Source organism: Macadamia integrifolia, chromosome 1, assembly GCF_013358625.1.
Source record: "Macadamia integrifolia cultivar HAES 741 chromosome 1, SCU_Mint_v3, whole genome shotgun sequence".
In the NCBI taxonomy this organism is placed as follows: Eukaryota; Viridiplantae; Streptophyta; class Magnoliopsida; order Proteales; family Proteaceae; genus Macadamia; species Macadamia integrifolia.
Genome location: NC_056557.1, coordinates 33,086,312 through 33,113,932, shown reverse-complemented (window position 1 = coordinate 33,113,932; position 27,621 = coordinate 33,086,312). Strand labels below are relative to the sequence as shown.

The following is a 27,621-nucleotide window of genomic DNA, read 5'->3' as shown; positions in this document are numbered from 1 at the left end:
CCCCCAAAAAAAAAAAAAAAAAAAGCTCTGTTTGGACTTTTTCAATTTTCTTGTATGGATTCATGTAGCTGACCCCATTAAGTTGGGAAAAGGCCAAGTTTGTTATTGTTGTTGTTGGTAGTCTGTTCATCAGCCTAATAATAGTCTTCAACCAATAGTTGCACCACATCTGAATTGTTAATTTTATGTTGTCTCTTGAATCTGGTATCTAAACCTTCACTGCGATTCTGGTTAAAAGTTGAGTTTCTGAATCTAATTCCTTAGGCGTATAAAAACCCATCATGTGACTCAGCTAGGGGATTCCTCATCTATCCAATATTCCAATGGTTAGAACAAGGAAATCATCAATCCACATGGAGAAAAGTTGTCCATGTGGAATCCTTTATCCATCTAATATAACCTAATTACTCAAAACCTAGTGATACTAGATCCCACATTAGGAGAGTAGGTGATGCAGTGGCAGTAAGAGTGGTTGGACCAACACAACTGGGTAAATCCCTAGCATAGACAGAACCGGCCCAACCTGGGCTGGCGGTAGTAGTTTATTTATTTGTGGTTATTTTGTCATTTAAATTATTGTTGGTGTGTCATGGGAAGAGAACGGAGTTTGTTTTAAACTCTACCATAGCTTAGAGTTTGAATAGATGTTTTTGTTTGTTTTATTTGCTGGGAAGTTGGTTAATCAATACATGACTAGGAGTCATACACCAGTAGGGATTGGATTTGCTGAAATACTATAATTATATGGTAAAATCTCTCTCAAAGAAAGGGTAAATTCTGGTGTACTAATACCCAACTTGGATGTCAATGTTTAGAAGGGTTTGGGGAAGTTAATGAAGTTCAACTGTAGATCCTGAAACTAATGTAATGTATGGTTATGGATCTAAGACGACCATGTAGTGGTTACATGTTACAAATTTATCTATTTCTGTATTTTCTCTAGTTTGATAGTATTTGTATCCATAGAAGCAGTTTCTTCTGATATGAGTATGTTATCAACTACGGTTATGTTTTTTAAAGATAAGTTCAGTTGGGTGATGACATATAAACTTGAATTCTTGCAGAAGAATTCTTTGGCCTCTACAGCACCAGAAATCAATTAGAATCTTCAATTGAAGAATGCAGTGGGGATGGCTCTAATGCACACGCCATGGGAGCCGCTTGGGCAGCGTCATATCTAATGTAGTTGTCTGTGGAGCCTTGTGTGCTAGTCTAATAATATGCTCAGGCTTGTTTTCTTTATATTTGTATTCCTTTTCCCCATTTCTATATCTCTCTGTGATTGCTGCTTCCTTAGTGAAGCTCTGGCTGCTTTCGGTTTGGAATTATCCCTGCACCTCCAGCGCCCCAAGGCAGACGTGCCCAAGAACAAACGGTTTGAGACTTTTCAGTAATGTTGCAACAAATTCTTATGGCCATATCTGGTTTCAAACTCTCAATCCAGGATGGATGCATACATCGAGTCCAAAGTAACTTCTTCAACTCTATATCTGCCTGTACTGGGCCTTTGGTGGACTAATGAGCTTATTTTAAAACATATGTTGGATATTGAAGTTGTTTGGATATTAGTGTTGTTTTGGAAAAGAGAACTCTCTCTCCAAGGAAGAAATGAAAATTCAGATTATAGAACCTGAAGTCCACTAATAATCTAAAAGGGGGACATTACTACTAGCTGAAGCAAATAAAAGAACATCTCACAATTAAGAGGTCATGAGTTCAACTCTCCTTGGGAAACAAAAAAAAAAAAAAAAATCATTACGAGTTGGTTATTGTCTTCTTAGATGGTTTTCTTTGATAGCTTTGCCATGTGGAGGGTTTGGTTTGGCCAATTTGAATGTAATTTGGGTTGGTGTCAAATTTTATGACCAAGGAATTTTTTTGGGTGGAAATTTTATAACCAAGCTAAGTGATACAAACACCCTACGCTCAAATGCCTTCACTAGTGTACGTAGCAAGAGGTGCTTGGTTTGAGATTTGCCACGTGACAATATGTCCATGAAACTTAAGATTAATTAAACATTTTTTTTTTAACGACGGGTCTCTGCCTAGTCTTGTGGGCCATTAAACTTTAAACTTAAACATGGACATTAAAAATAAATAAATAAATAATAAAATAAAATACTAATATGGTTCTAGGATGACTAAACTAAGAAATGTACAGATCTTAGTGGATCCAGAATATGCAATCAGATGTTGAGCCCTTACTAACATGCCACACTTGATTTGGTGTGAGTATCACAACCCATTATGGGATGGGTTTTGTTGGAAGCATAGTTCTAAGTATTGGTAGTGGATTAGATGTATCATATCGATATCGAATGAGACAAATAATGCTATTTGATCGATTTGGATCGATTACCAGTATCGTTTCAGGGGTAAAATTGTGAACAAAATGTACTTTTTTTTTAGTAAGGGTAAAAGTGACCGATACGCATCGATTCGATCTGGATCAGTATTGGATTGGTATAGGCACATAATGATGCTGATATCGATAACTAAATCCTTGGTGGGAAGACAATATTAATAAATGGAGAGGAATTCTGGTTGCTGTTTAGGCGAGTCATGATTCCTCCTTAGGGGTATTTTGGTCCCTAGTGGATCTTAGTATGTTAGAGTTAGCCACTAGGTTTCCTACTTTGGTTACGCTTTATAATTTCCTATTTTGTAATAGTTAGTCTATATATTGAATGAAGGAGGACATGACTCCCAAGTTACTTTTCCTCTTTCTTATACTTTACATGGTATCAGAGTTTGATCATTAACCAAAGAAATCAATTCTTTGGTATAATATCAGGGACATTTGGTCCAAATTTCAACATAATCTGAAGTTACTATAGCAAACCACAAGTGTTTTCCTATACTATCTAGTTTCGGGTTTTGTTGCCCGAGGCGATGCTTAGCATCTATTATTTTTGTTGAAGTTTTTTGTTGGAATTTGAGTTTGTGCATCAGCTTGGATTGATTAATATAATTGGATCAATCATTCTTGAGATCTATCTACCTATCAAGGTTTCAGTTCAATTTTCTCTGGAATAGGGTTTTGTCAAAATTAATATTTTTGCAAGATTGGAGATTAATTTTTGGCTCTTACTTTTTGATAATGGTTGAAGGGAAGCAAAGAATGTTGTTATTGAGGTGGTATCATCCTCCTCTCATGGGCTCACAAAGAAGAAACTTGCAGAAGCTACCAATTTTCAATAATGGAAGAAAATTGTGCAGTTGATTTTGACTGATCGTGATCAATAGGATCATCTTCCAAAGGTGAAGTCTGCTGCAGACACCACATGAGATACTATTGATGCACGAATTTTGAGACAGCTATTGAACTCGAAGGAGAACTTGATTATTAATATAGTTGCTCACATCAACACTTTGAAGGAGTTGTGGGAGTATCTGAATGTTCTGTATTCTAGATAGAATTTATCACCTATTTATGAGTTGTCTCAGGAGTTTTACTGCGTTGATCAGAAGTGTCACCCTCTAACTCAGTACTTTGCTAATTTCAAGAGGATGTATAAGTAGTTTAACTTTCTACTGCCTATTAGTAGTGATGTGAAGAACATGCAGAGCTAGCGAGAGTAGCTTGCAATTATTGGATTTTTAGGTGGCCTTGGAATAGAGTATGACTTTATTTGCTCTCAGATTCTTGGAGGTGAGAAAGTGGCATCTCTTGCAGATGCCTTTTCTCGAGTCTTACGGGTATCTCAAGAAAATTCTCATTATACTACACGAGCTAACAGCTTTGTTCTTGTCATACGGAATAATAATTGTGGAGGTTCACATGGTATTGACAATGGTAGTAACGAGGAGCAATCTACTGGTAATTCTTCTGATAGTTCAAAGGCAGTACAAACATGCCACCATTGTGGCAAACCAGGACACATCCAAATTTTTTGTTGGAAACTTCATGAAAACCTTCTCAGAAGCAGTTCGCTAATTCAACAATAGTTGCTGAGCTTTCTCTACCTAGACAATCTGAGGGTAAGATGGTCATGATGACTGATGACTTTAAAAGGTATAATTAGCTTCAAACTTAGGCTCCTCAGCCTTCCATTGTTACTTTTGTATAGACAAGTAATACCATTACATGTCTCTCCTCTTCTTCTCATGCCTGGATAATTGATTCAAGTGCATCGGCTCACATGTTTGGTGTCTCAGGTATATTTTCTCTCTCTAAGGAATCTTTTGTTACTGTCACATCAGCCAATGGTTCAATTGTTAAGGTCAATGGCAATGGCACTGGCTTAGTTTGTCTTAATTCCTTGTCGTTATTGTCTATCCTTTATTTGCCACATTTTCTATTTAATCTTTTGTTTGTAAGAAAGTTCACACATGCCTATAGTTGTTCTGTAACATTTTCTTCGGATTAATGTGTTTTTCAAGACCTAACGAAGAAGAAGATGATTGATAGAGGACATCAATTAATAATTATCTTTGAATGTGAATCTTTTCAATTTGGGAAGGTACATCATGTAAGCTATTCCCCTAGTATCAGTAAACGGTTTGTGCACCCTTATGGGGTCCTCATCTTGTTACATCTAAGTTAGGTTTTAAAGATTTTGTTACTTTTTTTGATAACTATTCTAGAGTTAACTAAATTGATTTAATGAGAAATCATTTGAGTTATTTTTCTATCTTTTGTATTTTTTTTTCTGAAATTCAAACCCAATTTAATGTGACCATTTATGTAGTGCTAATGTAAAAAGAGTATTCTTCGGGTCTCTTTTCTCAGTTTATGGCTAATTGTGGTATGATTTATCAGTCTTCCTGTTTATATACTCTTCCATTAAATGGTATTGATGAAAAAAAAGAATCACCATTTGATGGAGGTTGCTCAGTCCCTTCTCTTTGAAATGAAGGTGGCCAAATATTTATAGATTAATGCAGTTTTAATTAGTTATTCAGTTTTGCGTGGTAGTATTCCTCATTATTTATTTTATCCTTTTGATCCTCTTTTTGTTCTTCCATATTATGTTTTTGGTTGTGTTTGCTTTATTCATGATCAACGTCCAAGTTTGTCCAAGTTGGATCTTGGAGCTCTTATGTGTGCCTTGTTGGGTGACTCATGTACTCAAAAGAGATACAAGAGTTATTCTGTTGTATCATAAAAAATTTTCATTACTATTGATGTATCCTTCTTTGAGTGCACATCCTATCTAGATGAGTCATTTGTTTGTCTGAGCTAAATGGTGATCTTCCACTTTATGTCGTTCGTTGTTCTATTCTACAAGTTACCATGGAAGCAGTGCTACCATCACCACCTTCTCGACCAGTTGTTCATTAAGTTTATACTCGTCGTCCTTGGATAGCATTGCACCCCCTGTCTCTTTGGTACCTGCCTCATCATCCTTGTCTATGGGTCCTCCTCTGGGTATTCCTTTTTCTAATCTGGATCTTCGTATTACATAACGTAAGGATGTTAGGAGTTGTACTTAGCATCCTATTTCTAACTTTGTATCTAATTTTGGTTTGTTGTCTTCCTTTACTTCTTATCTTTTAACTGTTTCTTGTCATCTTATACCTAAGTCTGTTGTAGAGGTATTATCTCATCCTAGCAGGAGGACAACTATGGAGGAATTGTTTGCTTTAGAGGAGAATCAAACATGGGATCTTGTACTATTGCCTAAGGGCAAGTATGCTATTAGTTAAACTTAACCCTAATGATTCTCTTGCTCGGTTCAAGGCCAAGTTGGTTGAGAAGGGGTGTGCCCAGGTTCATAGTGTTGACTATCTGGATACCTTTCTTTGCTCATCTTTTGATATCTGTTGTAGCTTCGTCCCATAGTTCATTGTGTTAGCTTGATGCTAAGAATGCTTTTTATTTATGGTGATTTTTCTAAGGAGGTCTATATGGAACAACCTCAGGGATTTGTTGCTTATGGAGAGTCTAGTATGGTGTGCAAGCATAAGAAGTCAGTGTACAATTTGAACTAGTTTCCTCGGGTGTAGTTTGGTAGGTTCACTGATGTGTTAGAAGACGCTAAGAAGTATCAAAGCTCAGTAAGAAAGATGAATTATTTAACTATGACTTGACCCGACATTGCCATCCCTGTTAATGTTGTGAGTCTGTTTCTTTTGTCTCCTCACATGTCCCATTGGGAAGTTGTTCGTATTCTGAGGTATCCCAAGAAGGCTCCAAGTTATGGTCTATTATACTTTGATCATGGTGTAAGGGTAGTAACCGGAAAGGCCTGTTTTGCAAATCTACAAGCCCTGCACCGCTGCATCCCCACTTAAAGATATGTGGGGGCGTACTTTATAGATGCTTTTCCCCATGGGGATTTTCTAAAAGACATATTAAATATTGACAAATATTGGGGATTTGAAAACATAATATTTGGAGTCGCTCCCTAAAGTTAGGGCCTAGGACTGGAGACACCTAATTATGTCTCCCAACCCTAGCAATAATGATTTATAAGATCCATATGTGACCTACACTTTCAATCCGCGGAGAGTTCGGCCTTTCGAATTAACTCGAACTCAGCTTGAAACCATAGTTCAACCGAAAACCCAAGTTGAACCCAAAACCCTAATATATATACAAGGCCAAACGATGCCTGATCTTGTAGCACTTGCTACTAACACATTATACATTGATTAATCAAATGTAAGCACCATCCGATAGTGCGGGAAAGATATGAAAAAGGATTATTGGACATCTCCAAGGTGCAACTGGGTAAGAGCCCTTCATTGCGAGTCCATAATGATTCTAAGCCAAAAGAGGCTTGCATCTGTACTGATGGATAATAAGCAGAAAGACGATTCTAACAATGTATGATATGGAAAAATCATACCACTAGATCTCCCAGAATCAAACCCAGAAGCCAAAAGCCCTAAGTAGTAGGATCAACATCTATCTGGTCAGGGAAATATTCCTCTCCTACAGCCCAGTGAGCAACCTAGATGATGTAGTAACCCATTTTAGCATAGCACACGCCAATTTTTGCTATTTTTTGCTGGCCAACAAGAATTCACCCCTTTGGTTCCGAATCCCTATAAAAGGGGGCTATTCACCCATCCCTAGACATGCAAAGGTCTAACCTTCCCCTTATCCCTCTCCTTGTGAGTTACCTACCTTCCCAAATGTCCTGAGTTTGAGAAAATTTCATTAGTCTTCACTTTTTTGGTGTTATTATCATCTTAGTCCTCACCTGTCACAACCCACCTTCACTCAAAGGAAGGCGTGTGACCTGGAAATACCCTCATGTCTAGACAACCCTTCAGGATCCATAGATGCACTGCTTTGACATCATAATTAAATAAGATACTCTAATATATCAAAAAAAGTATAGAATTCATATCCATAATACCATTGGTGAACCTCTATATGATATCAAATATGTACAATTATAAGTCTTATTACATCTCCATAGCTATCACAAAAGATACTATAATCATTACATCATAACTATACAAAAAGAATCCAAAAGAAGAAAATGATCAACAATCACATTCATGGTGGTCCATAGGCACAATCCTCACATACACAGTCAGGATCATGTTCCTCGTACTCCTACACCCACAACTCCTCAGACACTGTAGCTGGTGTCTCACCACAATCAGTTGTCTGAGTACCTGTGTCACCATCTAAAAAGGGAACAAGAACATACGGTTAGCTTCACTAAGCCCAATGAGAAATGGGAGTATGCAAGCAAATGCACCCAATATGATGCAATGAATGAACAATGAGTTCATTTTATTTACACAACCTAATAATATTCTAAGTTCAGATATGATATTAGTACTACTGTAACATAGGTGGTATCCCTAGTCAGAAATGTGACATCGCTCACCCAGTGATATAAGTTAGTTGCTAGTCAGGAGCATACCGGTCCCTAAATGCGCACTTCGATTTCCTGGTAACCCCTATTAATAATCTTTAGATTGCCTCAACACCAGAACTACCATTGGTCATGCCAGGCTAAGTCCACACCTGACAATAATCACATCATACCGTGGACATGGTATTCCGAAAAGGTTAATCAAACCTATCACAGTTGGGATTAGCTATTACCTTTCCCCTACTAACAAGGGGTTGGAGCACCAGCACCAAGGTTGTGATCCCAACCATATGTATTTTACATGTATGCACACACAAATCAATCAACAATACACACTCACTCTAGGGCTCATGGTACCGGGACGAAACTCAGCCACATCATGTCCCTCTCTCATGTCCCTCTCTCTCTCTCTCTCTCTCTCTCTCTCTCTCTCTCTCACACACACACACACACACACACACACACACACACACACACACACAATCAATCAAAGTCACATATGCAACATACACAATACATCACAATATAATCATGTATAATTAAATTAAAATCATAAACACTCTGTAAATTAAACACAACACCTACTCACCTCTTCATCACGAATAGGTGAATCAACCAAATCCTGTAAGCCACGCATTCTCACCGTATAGCTTGATTTTAACCTAACCAAGATATGCATAAAGTTCATTACTTATGTTTCCAACAATACCCCTTATTAAAGTCCAAAATTGTCTTTAGGATTTGGTTCCTATACTGGCGGATGATTTTTTCCCATATCATAATACACTTTATGAGGGTATTTTTACCCTCTTGAGGCCCATGCAATTAGGTCTTATGGTGGATGATCTGACCATCACCCAACCTTGGCTCAAATGGGTGATTTTCTCAATGTGTGAGCTTGGGTCCATAGATTTCATGCATACATGCTAAGTAGGCTTAGGTTAGGGAATGCATGCATGGATCCATCACATGCATGGTTCAATGTGTGAACAATATAGTGGGGAAACCCTACACTTAGCTCAGGTTACACAAATTAAAAAGATAGAGGGGAAATGGAGTAGAGAGAGAGAGAGAGAGAGAAAGAGAGAGAGAGACCTACGTTGAGAGTGTTGGTGAGTAGATCCTCAAGCTTGAACCCCTATTCCACCTTCTCCTTCCTCCTCTTCCTTCTTCTCCTTCCTCTTCTTCTTTTTCTTCTTCCTCTCCTTCCTCTCTTTCCTCCTTAGGTTGTGAAATGAGCAAATGAGGGAGAGTTGGGCATTAAATAGGCACACCTCACAACTAAAGCCTGCTTGGCTAATGTGTTTTGCTCATAACTAAGTTAATCCAATGTTTTTATAGTGTAGGCCCACCTCCATATGGTCTGTGTTTGTTAATCTATCAATACATATGTGGTAACATACAATCGAGGTGTTTCAGAGCATACAGATATGTAGGCCTGCCCCCCCCCCCCCAACCGATGGATGGTCTTGAACAATTGATTGGATTAACAACTGAACTTTCTCAAACTGTTCTTTTTAAGAACAAAAAAAATTTGTGCCAAAATAACAGATGCCAAGAAGAACAAAAGGCCTTGGACACATAATGGGTCATGAAGTACTATTTCTGGCTCGCCCTGAGCAAATCACATTTTTTTTTTTTTTTGGAGTATCAATTCAAATAGCTTTGTTTTCCTGGATATGTACCAGATGTATTTTCTTTGGACCTAACCTACTATATTTTATTTCTATTTCCTAATTCTAGTGAATAATCAATGAATAATTTCTTGAAATTTGCCCATTTGATTATGATTCTCCTCAATATTGGTCCCACAAGTCTTGGGACCTTTGTAAGGGGTCAATGCCCACTGAGTAGGCTTTTCTATCATACTTAACATGGGTGGAATCCTTAAGGTTAGAATACTTACTTGAGCTTTCTTAGGGATCTAAATCCCTTTCAATTTGATGGACATTGCCCATAATGACAAGAAGGTTCATTCTTCCCTTCTAGATTGTAATTTGTTGCAATCTAGAAGTCATTGGTACTATGCATGTCCAATGCATTATCTGTTACCATGAAAAGGGAAGTTAGGTTTGGGCATAGGGTAACACCGCCAACCAAAGTTCTACCAAAATACTCGTCAATCTCATTATCTCAGTTTACGTGCCAAAATAAAAAAAAAAAATCTAAAAATACCCAAAAAAACTAGAAACCTTTAGGAATGTCTTCTCTATATTCTCTTAGATTTCTTTAGCATTATTCTAGGATCCTAAAATTCTGCAAATTCCCAAAGACCTTTAGAAGTTGTGAAAGATTATAGAAATGCTGAAATATCCAAAGAAAGAAAGAATATTGTCAAATTCATCACCACTTGAGCCAGGGGACATCTGCCAAAGTTCATAACTTCATCAAAAGGGGCTCACCACTCTCGACCTGAAACAGGGGTCAAGCATAGGTAATAAATTCTCAACTCAAATAGCTATAAGCTAGACTTCTAAGCTCATATGTGATAGTGTACAGTACCAATAACTTAGCCATACATGCGGTATTGAATTAATTAGGGGAAAATGTTTGTCCTTAAGCATTTAATAGGAAGATTGGTTCAACTGGGGGGAATGGATGCCTAACCTCTTCCCAATTCCACAACCTGACACTTACCATCATCTCTGAATTAGACCATTTACAGGCTTTTTCCACATGAATTGGGCCCACCCATCGGATCCTAGGCTATAACCGTAGGTGGTGACTTCAAATCTTATGTTTTCTAATCTCCGATATTGGACCATCATCAATATTCCATTTAAATAAGGGAGAGAGGCCATTTATGAAATGGGTCCCCACAAGTGGGGATGCGGCAGTGCAAGCTTGCAGACGTGCTCGAAAGAAAGAATGGGCAGAAACCCCAACCTTTAACGTCATAAGGGCACGATGGGTGAGCTCGATCTATAGGGAAATGGCTCGATAGTTGGTCTATTCTAGAGATGAGGGTAATTGTCAAGTTATGAAAATGGGAAAGTGTTAGAAACCCTTCTCCGCTCGGTTGAACTAGTTTTCCTACCAGATGCTTAAAAAAGTGAACATTTTCCCCTAACTAATCCTATATTGTATGCATGACTAAATTATTGATACACTACTATAATGAACCTACATTGTGCCTACTAATTGAGAGATTATACATGTACCTGACCCCCTGTTTCGATTCGAAAAGGGTGAGCCCCTATTGTTGTAGAAGCAAACTTCAGTGAGGGTCCCCGACTCATGCGGAGGTGGACTCAATTGTCTGTTTTTCTTCTTCAGAGAATCTAGCCTTCCTACGACCTTTCAAAGCTTTAGAGAATTTTTTGAGAATTACTAGGAGTTTCTAATAATTTTGACAGAGTTATAGCACATAAATCGAGGCAGTAGAATCTCGGAGAATTTGGTAGAATTGGGGCTCTAAGAATGCATTTTGAAGGTTCCTAAGGCTTCTTGGCAAAAATATTAAAAAATTTTAAATGGCACTTTGACAAGTTCGATGGGACCAATGATCTTCGAGCTCACTTGAAGGCCTAAAGGGTCTTGTAAATTTTATGAACTTTTAGGTTTTGGCACTCAAATCAAGGAAACATGATTGTTGGGAATCTGGATAGAATTTCTGGTCGAGGAAAGAAAGGATAGAAGCAGGGTAGAAGGAGAAGTTTCCTATATAGGAACATTCTCTTATCCCTTGGACACTCCTAGGAACGGCTGGTGGGTGGTAAGTGAACAACCCATACCTTGGGAAGTAGAATGAGACCGTATTTATGGAGATTCGAGAAAAGAAAAATGAAATCTGATGGGTTTGCAAAAAAAACAGATTTTTTCCATGGGCCTATCAATAGGAATATACACATTTGGTGGCCCTACATTGGAAAGGTAAAATAGTCTTTTTATATTTGGCGGGCCCTCCAGATCCAAGGGCATTTTAGTAATTTCCCTTGGTTGAAATCCCCTAATTAGGATTCTGTCTTGTGGGAGTATTTTCGGAGATATGGTATTCATATTTTTGCACACCATATATCTTCAAAATCGTTTTTCTAAGCGTTATCTAGTGGTGGGGGTGTTGAGCTCGTTTTTAGCTCAGGAAAACTCGGGATTCTCAAGAAAGGAATTTTGCTTTATTATAAATTTGAGAATTCTGACAATCCTTTTTCATGCCATTCCACACTGTCAGAGAGTACTTGGATTTCATTTGTCTATATATAGCATATAAACGTCAAATACTACAATTTTAGGTAAGGCTTGGTTAAATTAGGGTTCCAAACTAGAAAAAGATTTAGATTCGGATTAAGTTTTCGTTTGGATTTTTGTTTTGGGTCATTAAGAATGTTGAATATTCTTTCAAAAGAGAGTGTGGATCTCATACACATCCTGTAAATCATCATTGTTGGGGAGGGTGACAAGATTGAGTGTCTACAGAATGTCCCTCTTTGGCCAAGGCTTATTCAATAATCTTAGGACAAAGGAAAGAACTACCAAATTTTGTCACCCAAGGCATGAGCCTCATCCCTAGACTCAAAGTTCGTTTCGTCAGGTTTAGCCATCCAAGAGTATTTTGGTCATTTTACCTCATCTCTGGACTCAAGGTCTATGTTTTTAGGTTTAACCATCTAAGGGTATTTTGGTCATTTTCTACTTCATCTCTAGGCTCAAAGTCCATTTTATCAATTTTGAAAATATTTTGACTAATTTGAAACGAGTTCGGGATGAGTTGTCCAATTTTGGCCATTAGGGGTCTTTTAATTATTAATCGATTGGTTTTTGTACGCATAGGTTTATGTGAAAGGAGGAAAGAGAGCCTAAGCATGAGCAAATAAAGAAAAACAAAGAAAGTCGGGGAGAGAGAGAGAGAGAGAGAGTTTCAAAAGAAATTGAAAATGGGAGAGATAGAGAAGCGACATGACATGGAGATATTAGAGTAATAAAAGAATTCCAATTAAAGAATATTTAAATATTATAAGAATTGTAAAAATATAAAGAATACCAGCAAGTTAAGAAGGTAAAAAAGAATGGAAAAAAATATAATAAAGAAGAAAGGGTAAAATTATCAAATGAAAAACATAATATGATGTATGTATATAGATATATTTTTTAATTAGAAAAACTTTACGATCTTGCCAAAAATGGGGCAGGCCAGCCAAATTTAATTTTGGTAGGCACAAGTATAAAAAAGTGGTGGTTCCTTTTTTTTTTTTTTTCCTCTCTAACTTGTTTTACATGCCAATTGTTTTTTCTTATGTTTTTCGATTTTTTTTATTATTACTATTTATATTTTGATGTGGGATTAGTCAGATCAAAGGCCTGGATACCCATCATTAGCCAAAAAAAAAAAACGCACGAGGGGAGCGTGCATGCTGTCCAAGCTTGCAAACGCTGCCCAAACGGGCATGTTGATGGTGTGGTATTTGGGGTCCACGCTGAAGGGGCCAAATCCCACCTCTACAACTCTGCTAGGGACAGTGGGTAAGGTTTACTGTTTATTATTTTATTTTTGTATTTTCATTTCATGATGCATATGGGCACATGATATGATATGAATATATGCATATGATATGTGTAATCTTTGAATGATGATTTTTGATTCATTAAATACAATATGATATGTACATGATATGATTATTGAATTATGTAAACTAAGCCCGATTTGCTTAGATCGAAAATCTCAAAGATCAACCCCGAGTTGGCAAACAAGCCCAACCTACATCCATTGGAAATCCCAAAGACTAACCTCAAATTGGTAACTAAGCCCTATCTACTTCGATCGGCAATCTCAAAGACCAATCCCAAGTTGGCAAACAAACCAAGACCAATGGCGAACAAGCCCGATTTACATTGATTGGAAATCCCAAAGACCAACCCCAAGTTAGAACTAAGCCGATCTACTTCGATTGACAATCTCAATGACCAATCTGAAGTTGGCAATTAAACCTTTACCTCTTAAATGGAAAGCTTGACCTACTTCAATTAATACTTGGAAAAAAAAACCAGGAGGAAGACAAAGGAGAATCAGCCTTAAAGTTAAAGTACAAAAGATTACTTCGCATTAGGAAAGACCGGAAGGCCAATTTACAAGGAGACCGAGCAGTACAGAGTACTAAAACAAATTATCAGATGCCCCCAAAGCTAATCATGTAGTGTTTGATGGATGTAGGGGTATCAAAATATGAATCGAATAGGTGAAACCAGACTGATCCGAACTGAAATGAGGTTTACAGGATAAGCTTTAGATTGGGGCATTTTTTTTTTTTTGGTGAATGAAGGACTATTTATTAAAGTAATCCACGGAGTGGATAATGGCTAATATACCCTACACGCTTGGGATAGGGCTTTCCGGGCCAAAGAATCAGCTATAGTATTGTTGTCTCTGGAAATGTGGTTAAATGAACATTGCAGAAAATAGGTAGACATATGTAGGATGTCATGAACAATGGGGCATACGGTAGTTGGCACATGGAGCACATCCTTGTTGAGGTAGGAAATCAGGTACTTCTTGTTTGACTCGATTTGGATTCTCTCAACACAATCAGCAATTGCTTGTAACATACCACATCTGATTGACATCGCCTCACCCACCAAGATAAATTGTAAATAGCATGTTTAGATATTACAGATGTAGGGATTCTCAAATGGTTACGAATATTGGGGCATTGTGAAACCAGCTGAAAAACGAACCATATTAAATTTATTCGAAAATTGGATAGAAACCTCAAATTGATACCAACCCGAAAATCACAAAAAAAAAAAAAAAAATCCCCGAATTACATATAGGGAGAGAGAATGCTCCTAATCGTGTGGCCCTTGCATAAGCATGGGGGCCATAGGAGCATGCGGCCAAGCATCTAAGAGGTGAGGTGGGATGGTTGTTTCGCTACCCTATGTTTGGGCACAAGACTGGGTAGCATTCTTTTTTCCATATATATATATATATATATAGTTGTATATTGGTTGTCCTTGTTGTAAACCTTGGCCACATGTTAATGATGAGAAGGTTGAAAGTTGTGAAATGTGATGCACGGTCCTATTGATGATATGGTAGTGATGAGTAGCTTGTTAGAGGTTGGTCGAGTGTTGTGGGTATGGTAGTGGTGGGTGTTGCAAATTTCTAAGCAAGGTTTAGTAATTTTTGTCTATTTATGTTTGGGTGCATTTTGGTTATTGAAAATGAGTTTTTTTTTTGTAGTTGGTTCCTCGTAGGAATTTATAGAGTATGACATACTCTTTCCAATGTATCTAGTTTTGTCTCAGTCAAATATCAAACAAAAAAATTTGACAGTGCAAATTTCAGGAACAATTCAATCACTTTATATGGTCGAGCTTGAAGCCGAGTTGTTCTAAAGGATTGTAGTGCTCCAAGTTGTGAATATAATGTAGCTCATCTTGTTGAAATCCAAGGTCATATGAGGGATATATGGCGATTTCTATTTAATCAGTCCGAAAATCACGAAATTTCAAATTTGAATTCTCTCAGCGGGGGTGTCAATCGGTCGGGCCAGGCCGGTCTTGGTCGGGCCTAATCAGGCTAGGCCAATTTCTAGGGTTGCACCGTGAATGCCTATTTAGCTAAACGGGCATAGTTAGGACGGGCATGGTATAATTGATAATCGGTCCGGTCGGTCTCAGGCTTTAATCAGGTTATCATAAACGGACCTTAATCGGGCTTTAACCGGGATATAGACCTATTTAACTTTAAATAGGTTTTAAATGGGTCCTCTTTAAAGTTGGACTTTTAAACGTGCTTGAAAGGAATATGGATAAAATGAGGCAAAGATAGACATAGCAAAGAAAGATCCAATGGTTAAAATGGATTAAGCCAAAGATGGAAGTAGCTAAGTTACTAAGTACTTGGTCTTTAGCCTAGCAGAACTCAAATTAATTAAACTGAGTCTACACGACCCAAGTTGAGCAAGTTTAAATCAATTAAACTATGCTTGAAAAAGATGAATGTTCAGATAACAATCACCATCATCTCAATTGTACATATCACATAGCTTTAGCACTAAATATAAATAGTATTTAAAAAAATAAAAATAAAATACAAGTAGTATTAAAGGGGTCGGGCTAGATCGGACTTAAATTAGTCGGTTCAAGTCAGGCTTGTAAATGTGTTGAGCTGGTCGGGGCTAGGTGGCTGCACCGTGTACTACTTGTTTGAGCCCAACACGTTTATTTATTGGGTCGGTCTAAGTCGGGCCATAAACGTGTCAAGCTCGATTGGGCCTACTAGTGTGAGCCTGGAATTGACACCCCTAGCTCTCAGGAATTTTTTTTTTTTTATAGGGACATATATCAATAAATTTCAAAGTTTCAAGGGGATATTTGTGAATATCAAAACTTGCAATGGTGGGTTGATAAGTGGTTTAGATCAAGCCACATCATTCTGGGGACTTTTTGAAAAGTTGGTACGGTGGTACGGGGCTCTGTGTTAATCTGGTATTTTGAGTCAATCCCAGATCTACTATTGCGATGTGGCCACATAAGCTTGATGCCTAATCCATGGTGGCCTTGAGTTTGTGTTAACACATAGCACATAATATTCCATCGTGCACTCTCTGGTTTGTATAGTGCATCGCCTGCCCATGCGCCATGCCACATTAAATTAACTCCAACCTCTTTGCTTCGCGCGTGCAATTCTCCATGACCAAACATTCCAATTTGTTGAATCACGTTCGTCGCATGCTGGTGGTGTTCCACGATTTAGATCTGAAGGTTGATCTGTATTACCACCTAAAGCGTGCAAATCCAATGGTCTCCATGTGCCAAATTAAGGCTCGATACATCGCCTGGCACAACATCAAACACCAGCACCAAGTGTCTCCGGGATCCACATCGAACTGCCGATGTACTTCTGCGCTCTAACGCAATCCAAAGGCCATCATTTGTACGAAGTCCAAATAAAAGATTCTCTTTTGAGGCCTTTGGTTGGTCCATTTTCAAATGAGCATAACTCTCTCAACACTTGGCCGATTTGGGTGACTCAAGTTTTCATGGACTTGCTTGCTCGAGTATTACCTCCATGGAAGAAAAAAAAAAAAAAAAAAAACCAGAGGTTAAGGGTAAAAGTAAAAGATAAAAAATGGCCGGGAAGCTTTCCACCTCATTTGTGAGCATTAAATCCTCACTACAAGAAAAAAGGGTTTTCGGGACGGAAATCATTTGTTCCAAATACTAAAATATTGTCGCTAATGCCTATTAGGGGCAATATAAATTTTCGTCACACAACTGTCGTTACAACAGTTGTCACATAATTTACGAGACGGAAAATTTTTTTCGTATCTAAGGGGTCAATTGTGACAGATTTTGAGACGGGAACTAACCATTGCAAATAGCCAAATATTGTGTTGGCAAGGTAACTTAGCGACAGTATATTTCTGTTTCTATAAGTGAAGACACCGTCTCAAATAAAAAAGGGTTTTTATCATTTGAGACAGATTTTTACTCTAGTTTCCTCCTTTTAGAGACAGATTACTTCCGTCTCAATTAATAAAAGCTTTGTTTAAATACTTTATCATTTGAGGCAGAATTTTTTTGTCTTGAATAATGTCCACCTTATAGAGACATATAATTTCTGTTGCAAATAAGAAAAGCTTTTATGCTTTTAGAGACAGAAAAAATCAGTCCCCAAAGTTAATATAGGAAAAAAAAATTTCATTTTACTAGCATGCATAATATAATGACCCTGTTGTTATACATTATTGGATCTAACCAGACAATAATTAATACTTATATCATCTAAAATTATTAACATAAAACAAATCCATACAAATGTAATATTTACATAATCATCAAATGAAACTAATATTTCAGAGAAATTATTCTAAACATACAATCCAAATGGTTGTATATGCCCAATCCATCATCAAAGCTCCCCTTACCAACAACCTCTCTCGTCCAAACTTTCTTATTGGTTCGTTGCTCTTACCTACGCTGCAAATTGGAACATTTCCACAAATAATTAGCTGATATTTTTGTCATGGTTATTTATAGTGAAGGATGAACAAAATGCTGTTTGTAGACCATCAAATCACCTGATGTGTAATTGGTTTGAAACCAGAACTATAAGCTTTATTATGGACTGCAACAAAGATAAAAGTTATGTTAGTATTTAAAATAAGTATTCTTGAAACAGAACAACAAGATGAATTACATGTTTAACCTTCCTTAGTTCTTCACGACTTTGCCTTTCAAAAGGACCTACTGAAAACAAAATGATTCAAATTAATCAAGCACAACACCAGTTGCTAGAAAGTCTACTTGACAAAACAGTAACAGAAACCCAAGATACATGTTTAACCTTCTTTAGTTCTTCACGACTTTCCACAAATAATTTTAAATTTAAATATTCAAAGCAACTGTTCCATATGAAAGGTCAGGCAGAAACGGGTTAATGACAAATTGTAAAAAAAGAAAAGATAGTCATAATGTCTTCAAAATCAAAGATTTCAATTCAAAATTGGATAGTAAAGCTGCACCATGATCCACAACAGAATTACGTGTGGTGCACTATGTGCTTACAAAGGTTCTTCATCCACTTGAAAAAAACCTAACAACATAAGATATAAGAATTTGAAGTGATTATGAAGTTATTGGATATGAGCCTTATTGAAGAAAATATTAAAAATGAAATGAGAATAGCAAAAACCTTGATAGCTGGCACTGAATCTGGGTGATGTCAGGGGAAAAAAAAATTGTGAATGACATTCTAAGTAGCCAATGGAAAGCTCCAAAAGGCGATAGTAGAAGGAGAGAATCAAAAGGTGATAAAAGTAGTGAACACACCACTGCAGGAAGTCTTAACAGGGAAAAGGAAAAGCAAAGAAGAATGAATGAAAGAAAGGAGAAATGATTTCAAGGCAATAAATCAATAAGAAACCACATTAGCTTACAATTATTCAATAGGGAACTTTGACATCTCTAAGATGAAGACCTCTCATCTTAGCAACATACCACTCCAACATGACATGCACTCTCCTTAAGTTGAACCATTCATGTAAAGCTAGATTACTTCTTAGGAAGTTCTATTAACATAAATAACAACTTCACTCTTAGCGAGCATAGGTATATTAACAATGTATTAGAGAAAAGAGTTAAGAGGTGAAAACTAGCAACATGGCTTATGATAGGAAACTGCCAAGAAATGCTTAAGGAAAGAGTTTCACCACCATTACATGGTTGAAATGCAAAAGGATAAACTGCTAATAGTACCTGGATGACTTAGCACCTTCATACTGTCATCGTTATATTCATCATCATCAACACTGGCTCCAAATGACTACCTACGACCTTTTTGTAGGCCTGCCCAATTGGATGAATCAAGTGTTATTCCCCATAAGACTCTTCCTGCTATAGAAAAAAATTTCATGTCAGTCATAGAGAAGGATAAAAATCAGAATTCCCCTAATGTAAGATGAGGACATTGATAATCTGATGCAGATCACCAAGATAGCTACTCTAAAAAGTACCAAAGAAGAAGTAAGAAGACACTGAGTCAGCCACTCACGAGTTAACTTAGGTTGAGGGTGATTTGGTTCACCAACAAAACCATAATTGATGGACTTGTTTAGGAATAGTTTTCTCTAACTTTCTTGCATGTTTATTTATGTCTTTGTAAATGCTGAGTTTTATTTTTATTGGTATTTGCCACTTCTATATAATAGTGCAAGGGCTAAACCGTCTCCCATCGATTTTTACTATGTATAATGTATGCCATTACTGCTCAATACTCTGAGACTCAGATTAGTGGTTGTGGGATGTAGTTGCTGCCTGATGGGATGCTATGTGGGTCAGTGGGATGCTGATCAAGGCTAGGGTGTGAATCTCAAGTCATATTGTTCTTGTATCTTCACCTTCAGTGTTTAATTCCTGCAACAGGTTAGTTCTTAACCTAAGTTCATGTGCATGCTATAAATCTGAAACCTTCATTTTCTTACCTGTTACTATTGACAGTTTAATTCTGATTTCATATTGTTCAATCAGGTTCTACCCTACAACTGTCTATGATTTCAAATTTTGAATCTGATTTCTTATCATCTGATTCCTATTGTTCCTAGGTTTGCTGTTTTTCTTACTTTTATTCTCTATTTTCTAGTTTCCATCAGTAGATTTTGTTTTCCATAATATCTCACATTACTCTTTAATCCTATTCTATATTCTATTAACTATGGCTATTGAATCTGAGTGAGTTTATTTATTGATCAGAAATCACTCAGTTACTAACATCAATTCTTGTTTTTAGAAGTCCTATTTCAAGCAGGATTCTTTTGAAACTTGAGATCAGACCCTTGGATCAAGTTCAACTTTTAAAATTTTATTCCTATATTTGACTCAAATCTGAGATCCAGATTACTGTTTATCACTTATTCTTAATTCTGGTCAATATTCATTCATTGGGCTTCTTGTTTCCAAATGAGTTTCTGAACCTAATCTTTAGGCTTCTAGAAACCCATCTTAATTATAATAACAAAAGCAGTATGAACTCATATCTATCAATTTCTGGATTAGAGTACATGTTGTCTGAAATCCTCAACCTATCTGGTAAGTTTAAGCCCGAAAGCATTACACCAATCTTCATCCATTTCCCTATTAAAAAGACATAATCATGTCTGTTCAATCAAATCCTATTTAAGGGTTAAGACAGAGAAGGAAAAATGCAAAGGAAGACTTACAGTGTCTGCAACTCGGAGAGGAACTGTATGTTTCCTGAAAACTGACCTTTCAGTCCACTGCTTAATATTTTTCTAATATAGAAATTGAAGAAGGCAAAGAGAAGTATCAAGAATTTCCACAAAGTTGAAATCATTGATAACTGACAGAAAAATAATAAATTTAGTAATGACAACTTACATGGAGATCACTGAAGAATTAGAACACTTAATCCCATCCCAACTATCCCCACAAGGATCTGAACCCACCCAATTAGTTGGTATATTATGCCAATCAAACTTGAGGGCAAACAGAGCAGCACCTGCGTCTTTATATAGGGGTAGTGATTGGGCTGATTAACCTCAAACAAAAGTGTCATCTAATTGCTCTTCTACTTGTTTTTCTAAACTCCCATTTTGTTGAATTAAATTCTTCATTGTAACTAATCAAGTGGAATTAGAAAAGAAGAAGAAGAAGAAGAAGAAAAAAGTGTGAAGTAAAATCTCCCGACTTTACTCATCATTTTTCCTCCCAATCTCATATAGTGATCAACTATTTGCTTCCCAAATATACCTCAACATATATCCTTTTCTACTTTCCATGGGATCAGCAGACATACAAATGATGACTCCGGTCAATATGGTTTAAACTGAATCTTACCAAAACATAATATTTAACTAGAAACAGAAAGCGCAGCCAAAGTCATGGTGGTATATGTTCTTCTAAAACAAAATAAAAAAAAAGAAATTATAGAGATAAATGAAGGAAATCAAAATCCGCCTGAGCAGCAACCCAATCTCCCCCTGCGATAACTGAAGAAAACCAAAAGCTGCCTCAAATCAGTCCATTGGTGATATTGATTTACACAGTTCGAAACCTGTCCTGCAGATCCCATTGTTACTTGAAGAAGATTGTAACATTAAAGACTTCTTCCTCACTCTAAATCTAAAAAACAGAGTGATGCATTGGAATTGACAAGCAAATCAAATTGAGATCAAATGAAAACTAAGAGCGAAAGCCACACAAGGAGATAATACGCGAAATACCTGCAAGCTTGGGCGATTCATGACCTCAGAAACCCTCCCTCTTCAATCGATCCTTCACTTCCGCTTGTTAGATCTCGAAAATGCAAAAATTTCATATTTAATCCACTCTAGAGTTCAAAGTCTTGTGTATGACAAAATTTAGATCTAGAACAACCCAATCAAATTAATATCAAATACATGCTCAATTTACAAGAAGAATAAAATGATGGGTTTACCTTCAAGTAGTAAATAGACTAGGGCGAATATGTTCAAATGAACCCATAATCAATCTTATTTCATTGCAACAATTTAGTGATTTGAGAAAGATTTCATAGAGTGGTGAGATTGAGGGGGAGGGGGGGGGGGTAACAAGTACTATAATGGCATAAAGCATTACAAACATTCAAAACACTTGCCATTAGTCAACTTCTATACATCCATGCACAACTCTATCAAAAATAGAGTTATTTTCACCTAACCTGTTGTCTAACTCATCCACTCTATGGACTAACGTCACATCTGGAAATGTAAAATTGTCAATGTCGAAGCAATCAGAAGCTGTAGGAATACCCATGAAGGGATCTTCACGTCCAACCTCATTGCACTGATTACAAGACTCCATTGCCACTCTCAGACCATCTCTACTCATTCCAAGAATCACCTACTGCAGATACATAATTTTATCTGCTGCTAGGGACGGCTAGTGATCTAGAAGAACAAGAAGGAAAAGCAAGCAAAAGGAAGAAACTGATTACCCATGCCTCGATTATTACTTCTTCCTAAAGGTAAAGATCTCTTCATATCTCTGATAAAGAACAATTTTGAGTCTTATCATATACCTCAATTGTTACTTTTTATGGGTTTCTTTAAGACCTCGATTATTACTTTGTATGGGTTTCTTTAAGATCTGTTCTCTTGATTTTGATTTAAACCATGACTTTTACCTTCTAACCTTTCATCCATATCAATCCATTGAATTGTATCAGACAAGAACGGAGATCGATCAAAGTAATATCAATTCGGTCCATTTCTTCCAACTGTGGTTTATCCCAAACTAAATTGAACTCATATCCTCTCCAGCCCCTGAAATACACACCCACGATGCTTGTCCAAGCCCTCTTTTAAAAGAAAGACAAAAGACACCACCAGCTGTCCAAGGAGATAAAAAAGCTGTGAGGTTTGATCTTGCTTCTACTACAGAATCAATAATTAATGCTTTTTCTTGGGGAGAATCTTAAGAGCCTTCCTATATATAAATGGCTTTTATTCAAAGGGAACTTCATCTAGGAAGAAATTGTCTTGAGCTCTTAGAAATAATGACAACATTCCTTGGACATTCTATACCTCTAAGAAAGCTAGTTAATTATGGCTATTGAGATTGAGCGACCATTCTTCTGTTGGGCTTTCAAAAGTTGTAGTTCCCAAGACTATTGAAGAAGAATCCCCATACTTTGAAGGATGGAAAGCTTATGATGAAGTTAAAAATCCTTCAAGACTCATACAGATGGGACTTGCAAAAAATCAAGTCTCCTTTGATTTATTAGAAGAGTAATTGGAGCAACATTCATAAGCTTCTAATGGGATCTCCAGCTTTAGGTAGAATGCTCTGTTTCAAGATTACCATGGTCTCGAAGCTTTCAAAAAGGTATTAATTAATCACCTCTTTTTCATGCTCAATAATTTCCAAGATATTAAGTTTTTCTAATCATATGGACTAACTCTACATTGCAATATTCCTTTAATTTCCATTCAAATTTAGGCAATGACAAGTTTCATGGAGAAAATAAGAGGTGGAAGAGCTAAATTTGATCCTAATGGAATAGTTCACACCACAGGGCCAACCGCGGCTAATGAACTCTTAACTTTCATCTTAGTTGACCCTAGTGATTCTTTGCTTGTTCCAACTCCATATTATCCAGGGTAAGATCTATAAACAACGTAATCATATTAAGCCAATATTCCCAAAAATTTTGGGTCTGGAACTAATGTAATTGTTTTGAAAATATCTTGACAGATTTGACAGAGATCTTAGGTGGAGAACTGGTGTCAATATTGTAGCAGTTCATTGCAAAAGCTCCAAAACAACTTTCAGGTTACTCCCCAGGTCTTAGAAGAGGCATATAATAAAGCACAAGCTATGAATATTAAGGTCAGGGGGGCTTTTAATACCAAATCCATCAAACCCATTAGGTTCCATCATTCAAAGATCACTCCTAGAAGATATTCTCGAATTTATAACTCCAAAAAACATCCATCTTGTATCTAATAAAATCTACTCTGGCTCCATCTTCTCATCTGATGAAAACAATAGCCTATGTAGAATCCATCATAGTTTTATTTTGTCTTGGATCTCTGCATGTTTTTAATACTGCAGCATGCATTACATTATATTATATTGAGAATGGACAATTCCCAAAATAGTTACGTCCCCTTCTTTTCTCCCTGGTTGGATTGTGACCTTTGTAGGGTCTAAGAATACCATTGAAGGAGAATAATACAGCCAGAAAATATCCGAAACCACGCTGCTCATAGGTATTAAAAAAAAAAAAAAAAAAAAAAGAAGAGCAAGAATACTCATCCAAATATGTTAAGAAACACTACATTGCCATGGATTCTTCTCTTATGCTGATTTAATGGTAAGGAATAGATCGAAATACAAGAAAAATCATAATAAAGAGAAATGGGAGAGGAAAATAGTGTACCTAACTTTAGTTTGGGTTTCAACTTTTGGGAAGGAAGACAATTGAGTTTCTTGGAGATTTACAATGGTTGCTCTCACTTCGTGGGAAACTAGGGAGAGAAGGGGGTAAGGTTGCCGCTATTAGGTCTTCGATTTTGGAAATGATTGGTTGAAATACGACTATTGTTGTATTTGGGGTGTTGGTTTTAGAAAAGCAAGTATGTGAGCAGGTTGCAGCAGGGTTGAAATCGTCTGCAATTCCGATCTCGTACAATTCCGTGCAATACCACCTTCAGGTGGTGACACGTGTATTGATACCAATACAATGGTCCAGGTCTGGTACAACTAATAAAATATTAAATCAATGAAGATGCATTTAAATTAGATCTGGACCATTGCATTGGTATCAATACACGTGTCACCACCTGAAGGTGGTATTGCATGGAATTGTACGAGATCGGAATTGCAGACAATTTTTTTTCGGTTGCAGCATTAGGTTTTATAATTTCAGAGCATGGTCGAAAACTCGAAATATGAAAAAGCGTGGTTGGCAAAGTAGCAGGAAATCGAAATATGTGAGCAGTTGCGATGGAATATAAACCGTCTCAATTCATAATACTTGAGACAGATAATAATCCGTCGCTAAACATAGGACGGTCAGAATCTGTCTTAATTGCTACATAATTAGGAACATAAAAATTTTTGTCTTTAATTGTTGATTTAGAGATAGAAAACCGCCTGTCTTAATAGACATAAAATTCAATCAAAATCAAAATATGTGAGCAGTAGCGATGGAGTATAAATAGTCCCAATTCATAATACTTGAGACAAAATAATTCGTCCCTAAATATGCGACGGTCAGAATCTGTCTCAATTGTTACATAACTACGGACAGAACCATTTCTATCTTTAATTGTCAATTTAGAGACGAAAAACTGTCCATCTTAATAGATATGAAATTCAATCAAAATCGAAATATGTGAGCAGTGGCGATGGAGTATAAACCGTCCCAATTCATAATACTTGACACAGAAAATAATCCGTCCCTAATCATGCGACGGTCAAAATCTGTCTCAATTACTACATAACTAGGGACAGAATTATTTCTGTCTTTAATTATCGATTTAGATATGGAAAACCATCCATCGTAATTGATATAAAACTCAATCACAATTGCGACGGAAAAATCCATCTCAAAAATTGAGACGGTAAGTTATATGTCCCAATTGTGAGATATGTAGGGACGACACAATAGCAACGGAAATAATCCATCTTAAATATTACGACAGTATAGTTTTTGTCCCAAATAGTCAAAATTTAGCGACAAATCTATGTCTGTCTCGAATGATATATTTAGGAGACAAAAAATATGTCCGTCTCTAAAAAAGTGTTGCAAATGCCCCTTTTCTTGTAGTGCCTATTGTTCTACTTCAATGTGTAGTTCAAGCTCCATTAATGGTGGTTAATAGTGGTGGTTGTATAAATATGAGAGTTTAATTGAAGACAAGAGAAAGGTAAGAAGAAAATGTGGAGGAAAGTTAGGGTTTGAGGTCCCTTATTTCTGTGTGTTTTGAATGTATGTTGTGCCTATTTGAGGGTGCTAAAAGCTCCACTATGGAGGTTGGAGGTTGTCGTTGAGCTTATTGTTACTCCATTAATGATGTCTTTGTAAGAAAGCAATAAAAGGAAAAAATAGAAGAGAAGGGAAGAGAGAAAAGAAAAGGTGAGAAAGAAAGATGGAAATGGGGTCATTGATGGATTGCGCTTCACCTGTGCATTCCATGTTATGTGAGAAATGTAGTCAGCTTATTAATTAGAATGTTTGCGAGCCATTGTTGAAACTATTGAGAGACTCTACAAGTGAGAAAAGAAGAAGGAAGAGAAAAGAAAATAAGAGGAAAGAAGAGAGAGAGAGTGACTGACTGGGAAGAGCACCACTGTCAAGGGGGTTCCAGTCCATTGCAAGTTTTTAGTTACAATAACTCTTAGAAGTTCTAGTGGACTCGAGGCATCTTCAGAACATCTTAGGACATCTCTAAAACATTTCTAGGAAATCTTCAGACATCTCCGAACATCTCTAGGTATCTCAGATAAGGGTTGTAAACATCTCCTATCACTATATTTGTTTTCATATATATATATATATATATATATATGTCTGAGTGTATGTGTGTATGCTAAGTAAAAAAGGAGAAATATATTGTTAACAAACTAGTCTATAGAAGATTGTAGGGCATCCATCATAAGTATATTTTATTGTTATTAATTTGTACAAGGTGTTTAGTGGGTACTAGATAGCGGGAGAGGGGCTCCCTCGTAGTGGGTGCTGCTACTTCTATTGGCACTGCGTGTGTCCTCCTAGTTCTATATTGGGTAAACTTGATAATGGGTGTTATCACTTATAATTGGCACTAAATGTCCTCTCAATTTTATGTTAGGGAAAACCTAGGTGTGGGTGCTCTGAACTATAGGTGCAATACTTGTAGTATATTGAGTAGATACAAAGCCTTTATAGGCACTACTCTGCGGTCGTAGGTAATCAACTAAACCTTGTAAAAACATCTGCGTAGTGGGTGTGGTTGCTTTACTGTTCTTGCATTGGACTTGGAGTGTCGTGTGCTGCAGGATGGATGTGCACACATGGAAATGCTTATGATGAGAGACTAGGTGTATAAACAATCGTGTGTCTCAGTTAGGAAAATAAAAAGAATTGGTACACTAATTCACCCCTATTAGTGTCATCCGGAACTCAACATATATATGGTGAACAAAATCCAAATTGGACCGAACATTGATATGAACCAGTATGAGTAACCAAATCTAAATTAGATTGAAACCAAACCTTCCCTTATTGGTAGGTGTAGGATAAGTGGGAGCCGGAAACGGAGCAAGTGAGGTACCACTACTTTTAATATTATTTTACTTACTATGTTAGTCGAAGGCGGGGCTCTACCCCTCCTTTTGGACTCAAGGCCTGCCTCAATGGGCTGATCCGAATGGAGGACATTGTCAAATGGAGAGTTTGGCTAGGGCGGCATATCTATTGGTTTTGGATACATCCATTCCCACACTGGAACTGATTCAGCCTGATCGAACTGAGTAATTGACACCCTAGATAGGTGTATGGCAAACTGTGCCTGGTTATCTCTATGGCCATGTGCTTCTCTTGTTTCGTTGGCTTCTTTCTGTTTTATTAAATAGGGAAAAGGTTGGGTGTGCTATCAGCATACCCAAATCTATGACTATCTATCTCCTCCTCCCTTTGGAAATTAAAGTCCTTTATGCCCCTCCCATCTAAGCCCTCTCATTGGTTGAACCGCTAGATCTCTATATATATTCATTTCTTTTTTCTTTCCTTGAAAGCAAAAAATAGGCTTAAATGATTACTTGCTTCACGTCATGTACTCACTTACCATCCAAGCACTTTCCTAACAGATCCCATTTTCATCCATTTATCCAGAAGAAAGGAGGTTTTGTTACTTGGAATGGTATTGTTAGT

The 27,621-nt window shown here is 37.0% G+C and overlaps 1 protein-coding gene and 1 pseudogene across 1 annotated transcript in view; both read left to right on the top strand.

The window, feature by feature from the left end:
- LOC122084456 (trihelix transcription factor ASIL2-like) overlaps positions 1-1,537 on the top strand; it is a 12,249-nt gene extending 10,712 nt beyond the window's left edge. Inside the window, exon 3 of the mRNA XM_042652717.1 lies at positions 1,065-1,537. The gene's annotated coding sequence lies outside the window, so the exon portion shown is untranslated. The remainder of the gene's footprint in view (positions 1-1,064) is intronic.
- An 18,525-nt stretch (positions 1,538-20,062) lies between these two features.
- LOC122073298 lies at positions 20,063-23,808 on the top strand (annotated as a pseudogene).
- Positions 23,809-27,621: the final 3,813 nt, after the last annotated feature.